Genomic DNA, 14,082 nt, shown 5'->3' on the forward strand with positions numbered 1-14,082 from the left:
AGTGTAGAGCGCAGAAAAGAAGGGATGTGGGGTGTGAGACGGGGGCTGCTTCAGCCAGGGCCAGACCCCAAATACCAGAAGCACCAGACGGTGTGAACTCTGGGAATGGCAGCGCAGGCAGAGGGGACAGCTGTCTGCAAGGGCCCCGAGGTGGGGCCGGCGGTCCGCTCACCCATTGACCAGGCCCACCTAGCAGTGAGGCCGTAGTGGTGGGCCGGCGGGGCTTTGTGCTCTATGCGCAGGGGCAACCCCTTAGCAGCTGTGTTGGGGAGGGCACTAGGGGGCCAAAGGAAGGCAAGAGTGCCTGGAGCTCAGTTCAGAAAATCGTGGGGTCTCTAGGGACCCCATGCCATGTAGAGCTGTGTGGATCCAGCATGGGGGCTGAAGTGTCAGCCTCTGGCAGGGAATGGGTCAGGGTGCCTTCCCCTCACCCTAGGCAGCTGCTGGGTGGCCATGTTGCAAATTAGGTGTCTGAAAGTCAGGGAGAAGAGAGTATATGCCAGGTGGGGAGTCCCAGCTCATCCTCTGACCCACACCTGGAGGAACTGCATTAAAACGTGAATCCAATGGGCGATTGTAGCTCATTGGTTGAGTACATGCCTCAAATGTAGGAAGTCTTGGGTTCAATCCCTGGTTACCTCCAAAAAAAAAAAAAATCCATTGGCACTGTTTAGAATCTGAGCCCCAGCCTTGCCAGCCCCCTCTCCTCCCCTTTCCGTGTTGCTGCTCCATCCTCTCCAGCCTCCCAGGCATCTTGCTGTGACTACTTCATGACCAGCCTGTGCAGTTCCCTCTGTCTGTAGCACCTCCCTGACCTCACGGCTCCCCTGTCTTCCATCACAAGGCCTGCAAGGGTGGGGGTTGGTCAGTGTTCTCACCATGGCACACATGCTGCATATAGCACACAGAGAGGGATGAAAGCAGCAATAGCTGCTTCACCCTACCCCCAGCCTTCATTGGGCATGACCCCATAGGAAGCTGGGACCTTGCAAGTGGAACTGGTGTGGAGGGCAGTGTTCTAAATAGGACACCTACCCTCAAGATTCCAAACCTTTATCCCTGGGAACTGTGAATATGATGAGATACCACCTGTGAATCGTTTACAGTGCATGGCAAAAGGGATTTTGCACATGCAATTAAGATTACTAACCTGTTGATCTTAAAATGAGAGGATGATCCTGGATTATTCTGGTGGGCCAGCAAGGCAGAAGGGGAAGGCAGAGAAATGTGAAGTAGGAGGACTCCTTGGCTTTGAAGGTGGAAGAGGTCACATGACAGTGAAGGCAGGTACTGGAGAAGCTGCAAATGATGCCTGGCCTAAAGCCAGCAAGAAAACAGGGAAATCAGTCCTACAACCTGCAATTTCATGGAACCAAATTCTGTGAGAACCTGAATCCATTTGCCACCTTGATCCCTGCTTTGTTACCTAAGCAAAGGGCAGTGCTACTTGGCTTCTGGCAGGAACTGTGAGTTCATTAGTAGGTGTAGCTTTAAGGCTGCTGAGTTTGTAGTAATTTGTTAGAGTAGCAACAGAAAATGAAGACAGCTGGCAGAGACCCAGGGCCTCCAACCCAATAAGTGCTGCTATGTTTGTCTTCACATCTGAGGAACGAGTTCCCATCACTTCCTCTTGCCGAACACTCCTGTTTTTGTTTTTAGAGAAGTTGTGGATTTACAAAATAATTATGCAGAAGATAGAGTTCCCATATACCTCCCAACACATACAGATTTCCCTCTTATTTATTATTTTTAAAATAACTTTATTTCAAACTAAAAAACAAAACAGGAAAAGGCAACTCAACAAGTTATGGAAACACTACTCCTAAAAAGTTTTTAAAAATTATTTCTTTCTTTCTCTCCCTTTCCCCACCCCCAGTTGTCTGCTCTCTGTGTCCATTCGTTTTGTGTTCTTCTTGTGTCTGCTTGTATTCCTGTCAGGAGCACCCGGAATCTGAGTCTCGTTTTGTTGCATCATGCTGCATCAAGCTCTCCATGTGTGCTTTTTGAGCTGGGCGGCTCTCCTTGCAGGGCGCACTCCTTGGGCTTGGGACTCCCTTATGTGGGGGACACCCCTGCGTGGTAGGGCACTCCTTGCGTGCATCAGCACTGCATATGGGCATCAGCACTGTGCGTGGGCCTGTTCATCACACGGGTCAGGAGGCCCTGGGTTTGAACCTGTGACCTCCCATGTGGTAGGTGGACGCCCTATCCATTGGGCCAAATCTGCTTCCCCCTGAAAAGTTCTTTAAAGACACTTTCATCCTCTCTAATTCCAGCTACTAACTCAGTTGTTTCTCAGTGTTCACAAAGATACACAGATGAATGCAGATTAGTTAAATGACATAGTCAAGGTCTCTTTATTAATGAAAAACATGAAGAGAAAAAATGCTTAATGGTATTCATACCTCACAAAACCAAACCCCATGTTCTTTTTTTACCAGTAGCATTAATGTAGTACCAACTTTGCTTTTGCTACAAAAACATTACAATGTTGTTAACTATAGTCCATAAATTACATTAGTTATATTTTCCCCATGTATCACCACATTCTTAACACCCCATAGTAGAACATTCCTGTATTCATATTATTAACCACAATCCTCATCTACTGCCAAAATCATTGTTATGTTTTCCCAATATTGTCCTCCAGCTGCCATCCAACTAACATGAACCTCCCTACTCATTTCAGTCATGATCATATCCATAAATCAACAGTGTTTGTTACACTCATTATGATGTGCTACCATCAAGTCCACCCATTACCACATATTTACATTTGACCTTTTTTTTTAAAGATTTTATTTATTTATTTATTTATTTATTTATTTATTTATTTATTTATTTATTTCCCCCTTCCCCTCCTCTCACCCTGCTGTTTTTGCTGTCTGTGTTGTCTTCTCTTCTTATTTTCTCTCCTCTAGGATTCAATCCTGGAGCCCTCTGATGGGGAGAGAGGTTCCCTGTCAATTGCACCACCTCAGTTCTTGGTTTCTGCTGCACTTCATCTTGACTCTCCCCTTGTCTTTCTTTTGATGCATCATCATCTTGTTGTGTGACTCACTTGCATGGGGCACTGGCTCATCATGTGGGCTCTTGTGCGGGCATGCATGTGGGCACTGGTTCACCACACGGGCACTGGCTTGCTATGTGGGCACACTTTTTCTTCTTCTTTTTCACCAGGAGGCCCCAGGGATTGAACCCAGGTCCTCCCATATGGTAGGCGGAAGCTCTATCACTTGAGCCATATCTGCTTCCCCCACACCAGGGACTGAACCTGGAAACTTCTATGGGGGAGGCTGGTGCTCAACCACTGAGAAACATCAGCTTCCCTGAGTTGGCTTTTTCATTTGTTTTGCTTGTTTGTTTGTTTGTTTTTCAGAGGCACTGGGAACCCAATCCCAGATGTCCCATGTGGGAGGGAGGTGCCCAATCGCTTGAGCAATGTCCATTCCCTAGATAATTTGCTTTAAAATCTGGAAGTGAGAGTTCTGCAAATTTGGTCTTCTTTTTTAAGATATTTTTGACTGTTTAGGGACTCTTACCCATCCAGATAAATTTGTTAATTGGTTTTTCCAATTCTACAAAGAAGGATATTGGGATTTTTGTCGGGATTGCAATAAATCTGTAGATCAGTTTGGATAGAATTGACATCTTAATGATATTTAGTCTTCCAACCATGAACCCTGGAATATCATTTAATTTATTTAGATCATCATTGATTGGTTTTAGCAATTTTTAAAAGTGTTTAATTAAAAATATTTTTCTAGATTTGTTTATTTTTATTTATTTCTCCCCCCCGCCCCCCATTGTTTGCACTCACTGTCTGCTCATCTTCTTTTTAGGAGGTACTGGGAACCAAACCCGGGGCCTCTCATGTGGGAGGAAAGTGCTTAATAGCTTAAGCCACCTCCACTCCCTGTTCATTGTGTCTCTCATTAATGTTTCCTCACTGTCTGCATGCCAGCCCATTGTGTCAGCTTGCTGTCTTGCTTGTCTTATTTAGGGGGCATTGGGAACCGAACCCAGGACCTCCCATGTGGTAGGTGGGTGTCCAGCTGCTTCCCTTAGCAATGTTTTTTTTTAAAGATTTATTTATTTATTTTCCCCCTTCCCCTCCTCCCACCCTGCTGTTTTTGCTGTGTTGTCTTTTCTTCTCATTTTCTCTCCTCTAGGATTTGATCCTGAAGACATCTGATAGGGACAGAGGTTTCCTGTCAATTGCACCACCTCAGTTCCTGGTATCTACTGTGCTTCACCTTGACTCTCCTTGTCTCTCTTTTGATGCATCACCATCTTGCTGTGTGACTCACTTGCACAGGGCACTGGCTTACCATGTGGGCACTTATGTGGGCACTGACTTGCCACGCGGGCATGCTTTCTCTTCTTTTTTTTTTTCTGCAAGGAGGCCCCAGGGATCAAACCCAGGTCCTCCCATATGGTAGGTGGAAGCTCTACCGCTTGAGCCACATCAAGTGATAGAGCTTCCTGTTAGCAATGTTTTATAGCTTTCTGAATACAGGTCCTTTATGTCCTTGGTTAAGTTTATTCCTAAATATTTGATTCTTTTAGTCACTATTATAAATAGAATTTTTTCTGACTTCCTCCTCAGATTGCTCATTAGTGCATAGAATAACTTGATTTTTGCATATTGATCTTGTATCCTGCCACTTTGCTGAAATTTTCTATAAGTTCTAATAGTTTTGTTGTGGATTTTCCGGGATTTTCTAAGTATAGGATCATATCATCAGTGAATAAGGAAAGTTTTACTTTTTCTTTAATTATTGGGGTCACTTTTATTTCTTCGTCCAGCCTAATTGCTCTAGCTAGAACTTCTAGCTCTATATTGAATAACAGTGGGGGAAGTGGGCATCCTTGTCTTGTTCCCAATCTCAGTGGGAAAACTTTCAGTTTTTCTCCATTTAGTACAATATTAGTTATGGGTTTTTCATATATGCACTTTATCATATTGAGAAAGTTTCTTTCTATTCCTATCCTTCAAAGTTTTTTTAGTCAAGAAAGGGTGTTGTATTTTGTAAAATGCCTTTTCTGCATCAATTGAAATTATCCTGTGATTTTTCTTTTTCAATATATTAATGTGGTGTATTACACTGATAGATTTTCTTTCTTTCTTTTCTTTTTTTTGGGATAGATTTTCTTATATTGAACCATCCTTGCATACCTGGTATAAAGCCCACCACTTGATTGCAATGTATAATTTTTTAATGTGTTTTTGGATTTGGTTAGCAAATATTTTGTTGAGGATTTTTGCATCTATATTCATTAAAGAAATTGGTCTGTAATTGTCTTTTTTTAGTAATATCTTTATCTGGCTTTGATATTAGGGTGATGTTAGCTTCATAGAATGAGTTTGGAAGTGTTCCTTCCTGTTCACTGTTTTGAAAGAGTTTCATCAAAATTGGTATTAGATCTTCTTTTAATGATTGGTAGAGTTCACCCATGAAGCCATCTATTCCTGGGCTTTTCATTTTGAGGAGTTTTTTTTTTTAAATATTTATTTATTATTATTATTTTTTAATTACATTAAAAAATATATATGAGGTCCCATTCAACCCCACCGCCCCCGCCCCCCACTCCCCCCACAGCAACACTCTCTCCCATCATCGTGATACATCCATTACACCTGGTAAGTTCATCTCTGAGCATCACTGCACCCCATAGTCAATGGTCCACATCATAGCCCAGACTCTCTCATGTTCCATCCAGTGGGCCCTGGGGGGATCTACAGTGTCCCGTAATTGTCCGTGAAGCACTATCCAGGACAACTCCACGTCCCGAAAACGCCTCCACATCTCATCTCTTCCTCCCGTTCCCCACACCCAGCAGCCCCCATGGCTACCGTTCCCACACCCATTCCACATTTTCTCTGTGGACATTGGATTGGTTGTGTCCATTGCACACCTATGTCAAGTGAGGGCTTAGATTGCACATGGGTACTGGATGCACTCTTCCCGCTTCTAGTTGTAGACACTCTAGGCTCCATGTTGTGGTGGTTGACCTTCTTCAACTCCATGTTAGCTGAGTGGAGTAAGTCCAATAAGTCAAAGTGTAGGAGCTGAAGTCTGTTGAGGCTCTGGGCCTGGGTGTCATATTATCAGTCCAGAGATTCAAATCCCCTACATATATCTTAAACTCAGCACCAACTACAATTCCAATAAAGTAGCATGCAAGTCTTGTGAAAAGAGATCCCCTCTGAGTCCATTTCCATCACGCAGAAACACCAGCTCCAAAGAAGGGCCATCTGTCATGGCAGTGAACCCCTTCTGTCATGACCATAGAACCCGTGGGTCTCTTTATCCCTCAAAAGAACCAATACAACCTGGGGTTGTATCTACCTTATCTGTCTCTTAGACTCTGTTCAGTTGTACATAGGGGTATTCCTTCTGACAACCTCCAGACTCTTTTTTAGAGACTCACAGCCTTATAATCTCATTTCTCCTTTCCATTTCCCCCTTACATTAGGTCAAACTGCTTCCCGAAGTCATGTTATTATATGTAGACAGGTATATTCTGCTGTTCCGCATTGAATCTTTAATTCAAGGTCATTTTCTAGTTGCTTCTTCAGCTGGTATGTGGTAGTGATCCCTCGGTGCCAGGGAGGCTCATCCCCGGGTGTTGTGTCCCACACTGGGGGGAATGCATCACATCTACACGCTGAGTTTGGCTGTGAGAGTGGCCACATTTGAGTAACATGAAGGCTGTCAGGAGGAAACCCCCAGGCACAATGCTACTCTAGGCCTTGTTCTTATTGCAGGTGCATAGGCTCAAAAGTGTAGCCATTAGTATCAAGAGCCCACTGTTGGGCCCTCCTTCCTTCCTGGTTCTTGCCGTTGCACCTGGAGGATTGCCGCTGCTCTCCCAGGGCCCACAACAGTGACCCCCCGGCCAGGAGCCCAGTACCCCCCCAGCTGTTGTTTTTAATTGTTTCCACTATGAGTATATATAGACATTACCATATACCCTGGGCATATGCCCTGTATAACTCCCTGTCAACCATATATATCCTGTCAATAACATCCCATATCAGTATTCCTCCGCTGCCATTGTTGAACCACTCTGTGATCCAAAACTTCCCGTAAAGTGAGTCCCAACATAATGTCAGCTTCAGAAGAGTCTTAGATCACCAAAATTCATATATACAATATACAATATTTCCCCAGATCCACCATAAAACCTTTTCCCTTGCACAGCAATAATCTTTTAACTTATTCATATCATATTTCCTGAAACTGATGTACAGATTCCGAAACTATAGTTTTCAAGCAAGGTAACATTTGTGCTTACTATGTGGTCCATACTTTAGGTTGTACAGTTTTCTAAATTTTTTAGTTATCCTATGTTTTGTCTTATGGTTTTCATTATTAGTCTGTCGTCCCCTATATGTTTTTGGTGTAATATTAGCTGTTTTATATTCATCCTCGTGTACTCTCACATAACTCCTCTTTTGCCCCCTTATTTACCTTTGTTCTATCCATTGCACGTCCATTTTCCCCTCCCCTTAGGGCCCACAACGCCTGCCAATCTAATGCCCTGGGAGCCGTCCTTTCTCACGAGAGATACAGTTCTCTCTATTCGACGGCATTAGTCTTCCCCAGGATATGGGTCCACCCCACCCAATGGTAGAACCCACCTTGGCAAAATGAGCCTTCAGCTATTCCCTCCGGAGTCCGTCCCGCATCAGACCATACCCCCTGAGCATCCTAACCAGGTGACCCTCCTACTTATACTTTGATACGTTTTACTCAACATTTAGTTCTCAACGAACTTCTGGCACTCTCCCATGTTTGTATGTTGCCCCTCCCTCCCACCTATTTCTTGGACCATATTACCCCTCTTCCCATCCCCAGCCCCCCTCAAACCCAGAAAACCCCACCCGAAGGTAACCCCTTGCCCCCATTTTGTCCCTTCTTTGTGCTCATACTTACCCCCAGCTCATCACAGATTCCACCCCTACAGACATTAACTCACATCCTTCCTCCACCCCCCGATTTTCAGTAAGCCACTTTTCCAGACTCTAGCTCTCTGAGGCAGTTAACTTATTTCATATCATTGAGGTCATATAGTATTTGTCCTTCAATGCCTGGGTTGCTTCACTTAACATAAGATTCTCAAGGTTCATCCATGTTATCACGTGCGATTGTAGTGTATTGGTTCTTACAGCTGAGTAGTAATTCCATTGTGTGTATATACCACATTTTATTGATCCACTCATCTGTTGATGGACTTTTGGATTGATTCCAGCTTTTGGCGATGGTGAACAATGCTGCTATGAACATTGGTGTACATATATCGGTTTGTGTCCTTGTTTTCAGATCTGATGGGTATATACCCAGCAGTGGTATTGCTGGGTCATATGGCAAATCTATGGATAATTTTTTGAGAAACTGCCAAACTGTTTGAGGAGTTTTTTTAATGACTGTTTCAATTTCTTTACTTGTGATTGGTTTGTTGAGGTCTTCTATTTCTCCTAGGGTCGGTGTGATGTGTTTGTGTTCCCAGAAATTTGTCCATTTCATCAGTGTTGTCTAGTGTGTTGGCATACAGTTGTTCATAGTATCCTCTTATGATCTCTTTTTTTTTCCTGCTGGGTCAGTGGTAATGTCACTCTTCTCATTTCTGATCTTATTTGCATCTGCTCTCTTTTCTTCTTTGTTTTAATCTAACTAAGCACTTATCATTTTGTTGATTTTCTCAAAGAACCAATTTTTAGTTTTGTTGATTTTCTCTATTGTTTCTTTATTCTCCATTTCATTTATTTCTGCACTAATCTTTTTTATTTCTTTTCTTCTGCTTCTTTGGGATTGGTTTGCTGTTCTTTTTCTAATTCCTCCAGGTTGGCATTTAGGTCTTTGATTTTAGCTCTTTCTTCTTTTTTTAAAATATAAGCATTGAGGGCTATAAATTTCCCTGTCAACACTGCATTTGCTGTATCCCATAGGTTTTGGTATGTTATATTCTTGTTTTCATTTACCTTGAGGTATTTACTGATTCCTCTTGCAATTCCTTCCTTCCTTCCTTCCTCCCTCCCTCCCTTCCTTCCTTCCTTCCTTCCTTTTTTCACGTACTGGGGGCTGGGGATTGAACCCGGGATCTCTTATGTGGGAATCCAGCACTCAACCACTGAGCCACACTGGCTTCCCTGAGTTGGTTTTTTCATTTGTTTTGCTTGTTTGTTTATTCAGGAGGCACCGGGAACTGAACCCATGACCTCCCATGTGGGAGGTGGGCACTCAACTGCTTAAGCCACATCTGCTCCCAATTTCTTCTTTGACCCACTGATTATTTGAATATATTAATCTCCATAAATTTGTGACTTTTTCCTTTTTCTGCCTGTTATTAATTTCCAACCTTTTCCATTGTGGTCAGAGAAAGTGTTGTATATAGTTTCAATATTTTTAAATTTATCAAGATAAGACTTATGTCCCCACATATGATCTATCCTGGAGAAAGATCCATGTGGACTTGAGAAGAATGTACATCCTGTTGTTTTGGGGTGTAATGTGCCATAAATGTCTCTTAGGTCTAGTTCATTTATCTTATTATTCAAGCTCTCAGGTTCCTTATTTTCTTTCCTCTGTCCAGACCTACCTAATACTGAGAGTGGAGTGTTGAAGTCTCCAGCTATTATTGTAGAGATGGCTATTTCTCCCTTCAGTTTTGCCAGTGTGTGTCTTATGTGTTTTTTGGGCACTTAAGTTAGGTGTATAAATATTTATTACTGTTATTTCTGCTTGGTGAATTGTCCCTTTTATTACTATATAATAACCATCTTCATCTCTTATAATAGTTTTGCATTTAAAATCTATTTATCCAATATTAGTATTGCTACACCTGCTCTTTTTTGATTGCTATTAGGTGGGAATATCTTTTTCCAACATTTCACTTTCAGCCTTGTGTCTAAGGTGAGTCTCTTGTAGACAAATACATGACTCATGGCTTCTTACCCATTCTATCAGTCTGTCTGTTTTTGCTTTTCTTTTTTTTATTCTCTTATTTTTTTGTCTTTAGTCTATTTCTTTTAATTGGGAAGTTCAACCCATTAACATTCAGTGTTATTACTATAAAGGCGTTAGTTTGTCTGTTTTATCCCTTGGCTTTCTGTTGTCATATCTAAGTAATTTCCTCTTATGTTCTTCATTTCTACACTCTTCTCCAGGGCTCTCTCCATTCTCTTTTCCCTTCAGGCACTCTTTAATATTGCTTGTAAATTCAGTTTCTTGGTGACATACTCTCTCAGTTTTTGTCTGTCTGTAAAGATTTTTAACTCACCTTCATTTTCCAAATGATAGTTTTGCCAGGTAAAGCATTCTCAGCTGGCAGTTTTTCTCTTCCCATACTTTAAATATATCATACAGCTGCCTTATTGCTACCATGGTTTCTGATGAGAAATTTGGCACTTAGCTTTATTGAGGACCCCTTTTAAGTAATACAAAATTTTTCTCTTGCTGCTCTCAAAATCCTCTCTTCATCTTTGGCCTTTGACAATCTGAATAGTAGATGTCTTGGAGTATGTCTGTAGGATTTATTCTGTTTGTGGTACATTATCCTTGAATATTGATATTCATGTCTTTCATAAGGGTTGGAAAATTTTCAATCAATATTTCCTTGGATATTCTTTCTACCCCTTTATTCTCTTTTCCTTCTGGAACACCTGTAATGTGTATGCTTGTGTGTTTCATGTTGTCATTCAATTCCCTGAGTTCCTATTAAATATTTTGCAATTTTTCTGTCTGTTCTTCTATATTTTCAAGTTCAAGTGTTCTGCCTTCAAATTCATTTACGTTTTCCCTATTATTCACTTTTTGCATTAGTATGGTACCTTTGTTATGATGGATGAAACAATATTATTATAATTATACTATTAACTATAGTCCATAGTTTACATTAACATTCACCATTTGTATTGTACAGTCCTATGTTTTTTGTTTTTAATTTTTTTATTCTAGCAACATATGTATAGCCTAAAATTTTCCCTTTCAGGCACATTCAAATATATAATTCAGTGGTGTTAATTACATTCACGATGTTGTGCTACCATCACCATCCATTACCAAACTTCTTCCATTACTCCAAACAGAAATTCTGTACCAATTAAGCATTAACTTCCCATTGCTTACTCCCATCGTGGTCCCTGGCAACCTGTGTTCCAGTTTGTGAAGCTATGAATTTGCTTATTCTAATTATTTCATATTAGTAGAACATATGATATTTGTTCTTTTGTGTCTGATTTATTTTACACAACACCGTGTCCTTAAGGTTCATCCATATTGTCCCATGCATCAGAACTTCATTCCTTTTTATGGCTGAATAATATTCTATTGTACATATATACCATGTTTTGTTTATTCATTTTTTTTCATGGACAGTTGGCTTGCTTCCATCTTTTGAAGATTGTGAATAATGCTGCTGTGGACACTGATGTGTAAATATTTCTTCTAGTCCCTATTTTATTTATTTATTTTTTTAAAAGATTTATTTATTTATTTATTTAATTCCCCTCCCCTCCCCTGGTTGTCTGTTTTCTGTGTCTTTTTGCTGCGTCTTGTTTTCTTTTGTCCGCTTCTGTTGTCATCAGCGGCACGGGAAGTGTGGGCGGCGCCATTCCTCGGCAGGCTGCTCCCTCCTTAGCGCTGGGCGGCTCTCCTTATGGGTGCACTCCTTGCGCGTGGGGCTCCCCTACGCGGGGGACACCCCTGTGTAGTACGGCACTCCTTGCGCGCATCAGCACTGCGCATGGGCCAGCTCCACATGGGTCAAGGAGGCCCAGGGCTTGAACCGCGGACCTCCCATGTGGTAGACGGACGCCCTAACCACTGGGCCAAAGTCCGTTTCCCTAGTCCCTATTTTAATTCTTTGGGAAATATACCAAGAAGTGGAATTGCTGGATCATATGCTATTTTTTGGTATTTTAACTTTCTGAGAAACTGCCAAGCTGTTTTCCACATTTTACATTCCCACCAACAATGAATGAGTATTTCTATGTCTTCACATATTTCCAATGCTTATTTTCCTATTTTATTTGATTATTTTACTTTTTCAGGAGGTACCAGGGATTGAACCTGGGATCTCATACATGGGAGGCAGGCACTCAACCACTGAGCTACATCTGCCCCTTTCCATTTTTTAAATACTAGCCATTTTAGTAGTGTAAAACAGTATCTCATTGTGTTTTTTCTTTAATATTTTATTTTGAAATAATTTCAAATTTCAGAACAGTTGCAATAATAACTCCAACATATCCCCTTGCTTTAGTTTCCTTGGCTGCTCAAGCCAATGCCATGCAATAGGTTGGCTCAAACAACAGGAATTTATTGGCTCATGGTTTTGAGGCTAGGAGAAGTCCAAATCAAGGCATCATCAAGGTGATGCTTTCTTTACAAAGACTGGACTTCTGGGGCCCACGGTCAGTGGTCTTTTGTCCTGGGCTCCTCTGGCCCATGGCAATACACATGGCAACCTCTCCTGGCCAACCCCTTCCCTTCTGGTTCTCTGACCTTCAGATTTTTGCTTCTCTTGGCTCTGTCTGTCTGAATTTCATTCTGCTTATAAAGGACTACAGTAATAGGATTAAGATTCATCCTGATTGAGTTGGACCGCACATTAATTGAAGTAACCTCATCAAAAAGTTCTACTTAAAATGGGTTCACACCCATAGGAATGGATTAACTTTAAGAACAAGTTTTTCTGAGGTACATAGCTCTAAACTACCACACTCCCGATACCCCCAGATAACCAGATTCACCGATTTTAACATTTTGCCAACTTTGCCATATCATTCTATAATTGATCTATTTCCTGAACATTTGAGAGGTTGTACATATCATACTCCCTAAACATATACTTATATGCCCATTTCCTCTAAGCAAATTCACTTATGTAATCACTGTAAGTTTAGGGAAGATATGGGCCAAGGAATGATTTTTTTTGAGGGGATGAAAGAGATTTGATGATGTCTTAATGATGATGAGGAATGGGAAAATGTAATAGTCAGAAGATAGAAGGTATTATTGATATTGGGGAGAAGTCCAAAGTACGGGTGTAGTAGTTAGGGTTCTCTAGGGAAACAGAATCAATAAGAGATATCTGTCGATAGTAAGAGATTTTATCAGAATCTCTCACGTGACCATGGGGATGCAAAAGTCCAGGTTCCACAGGCAGTCTGCAACCAGGGGGTCCAATGAAAGTCCAATGAAGGTCCTTGATGAGTTCTGGGAGATGCTGACTGTCCAACAACAAGCTGGGAAATTCTCACTCAATGCTGGAATCACTTCCCCTTTTAAGGCATTCAACTAATTGGATAAAGCATTACCCATTGCTAATGGCAATCTCCCTGATTGATGTAATTGTAATCAGCTATGATTTACCATTACAGTAAAGTCATTGGGGACTAAAGTTCATAAATGCCCTTGTATTACAATTAGCCCAGTGCTTATTTGACCAAACAACTGGGCACAATTACCTGGCTGAGTTGACACAATAGCCTAACCATCACAGTCCACCCCTTGTCCACTCAGCAACCATATACATTACCTTAAACCATACCTAGTCTCTAAGTAAAAACAAAAAGACATGCATATATATATATTTCCACCTAACAATGTTCAACTCTCCTGCATGCAACTAAAAACACATTAATTCCCTACAGAATAGGGTGCAAGTTCTTGGGTATATTCACTCTTAAACTTGACATCCTCAAATATCATGACATGAGACTGATACAACTTGTTATATGATATGGGAAAAGGTTGGGGAAGAAGACAAAGAAACTCATTTTGTGTATAGATACAATCATCATCATAATGAAACAAGGAAGAAAGATTCATGACGATTACAATCCTTGTTTCTGTAACTGGTCATAAGTGGTCATGTGGTCAAAGTTCATATTTATCACTACCTCCTTCCACTACCCACACCCATTCCATTGCCCTCAGCAAGCACTTCAGCAGGCCGTGGTTTTTTGCCTGGTGGGGTGACACACATTTATTCCTGAAGATTCTCGGCCATTGTTTGTCCTGCTTGGATTGGGTTGTTGCAGTCTTCCATTGACTTTAATCATAGGGCATG

The sequence above is a fragment of the Dasypus novemcinctus genome, chromosome 18 (assembly GCF_030445035.2).
Source record: "Dasypus novemcinctus isolate mDasNov1 chromosome 18, mDasNov1.1.hap2, whole genome shotgun sequence".
Taxonomy (NCBI): Eukaryota; Metazoa; Chordata; class Mammalia; order Cingulata; family Dasypodidae; genus Dasypus; species Dasypus novemcinctus.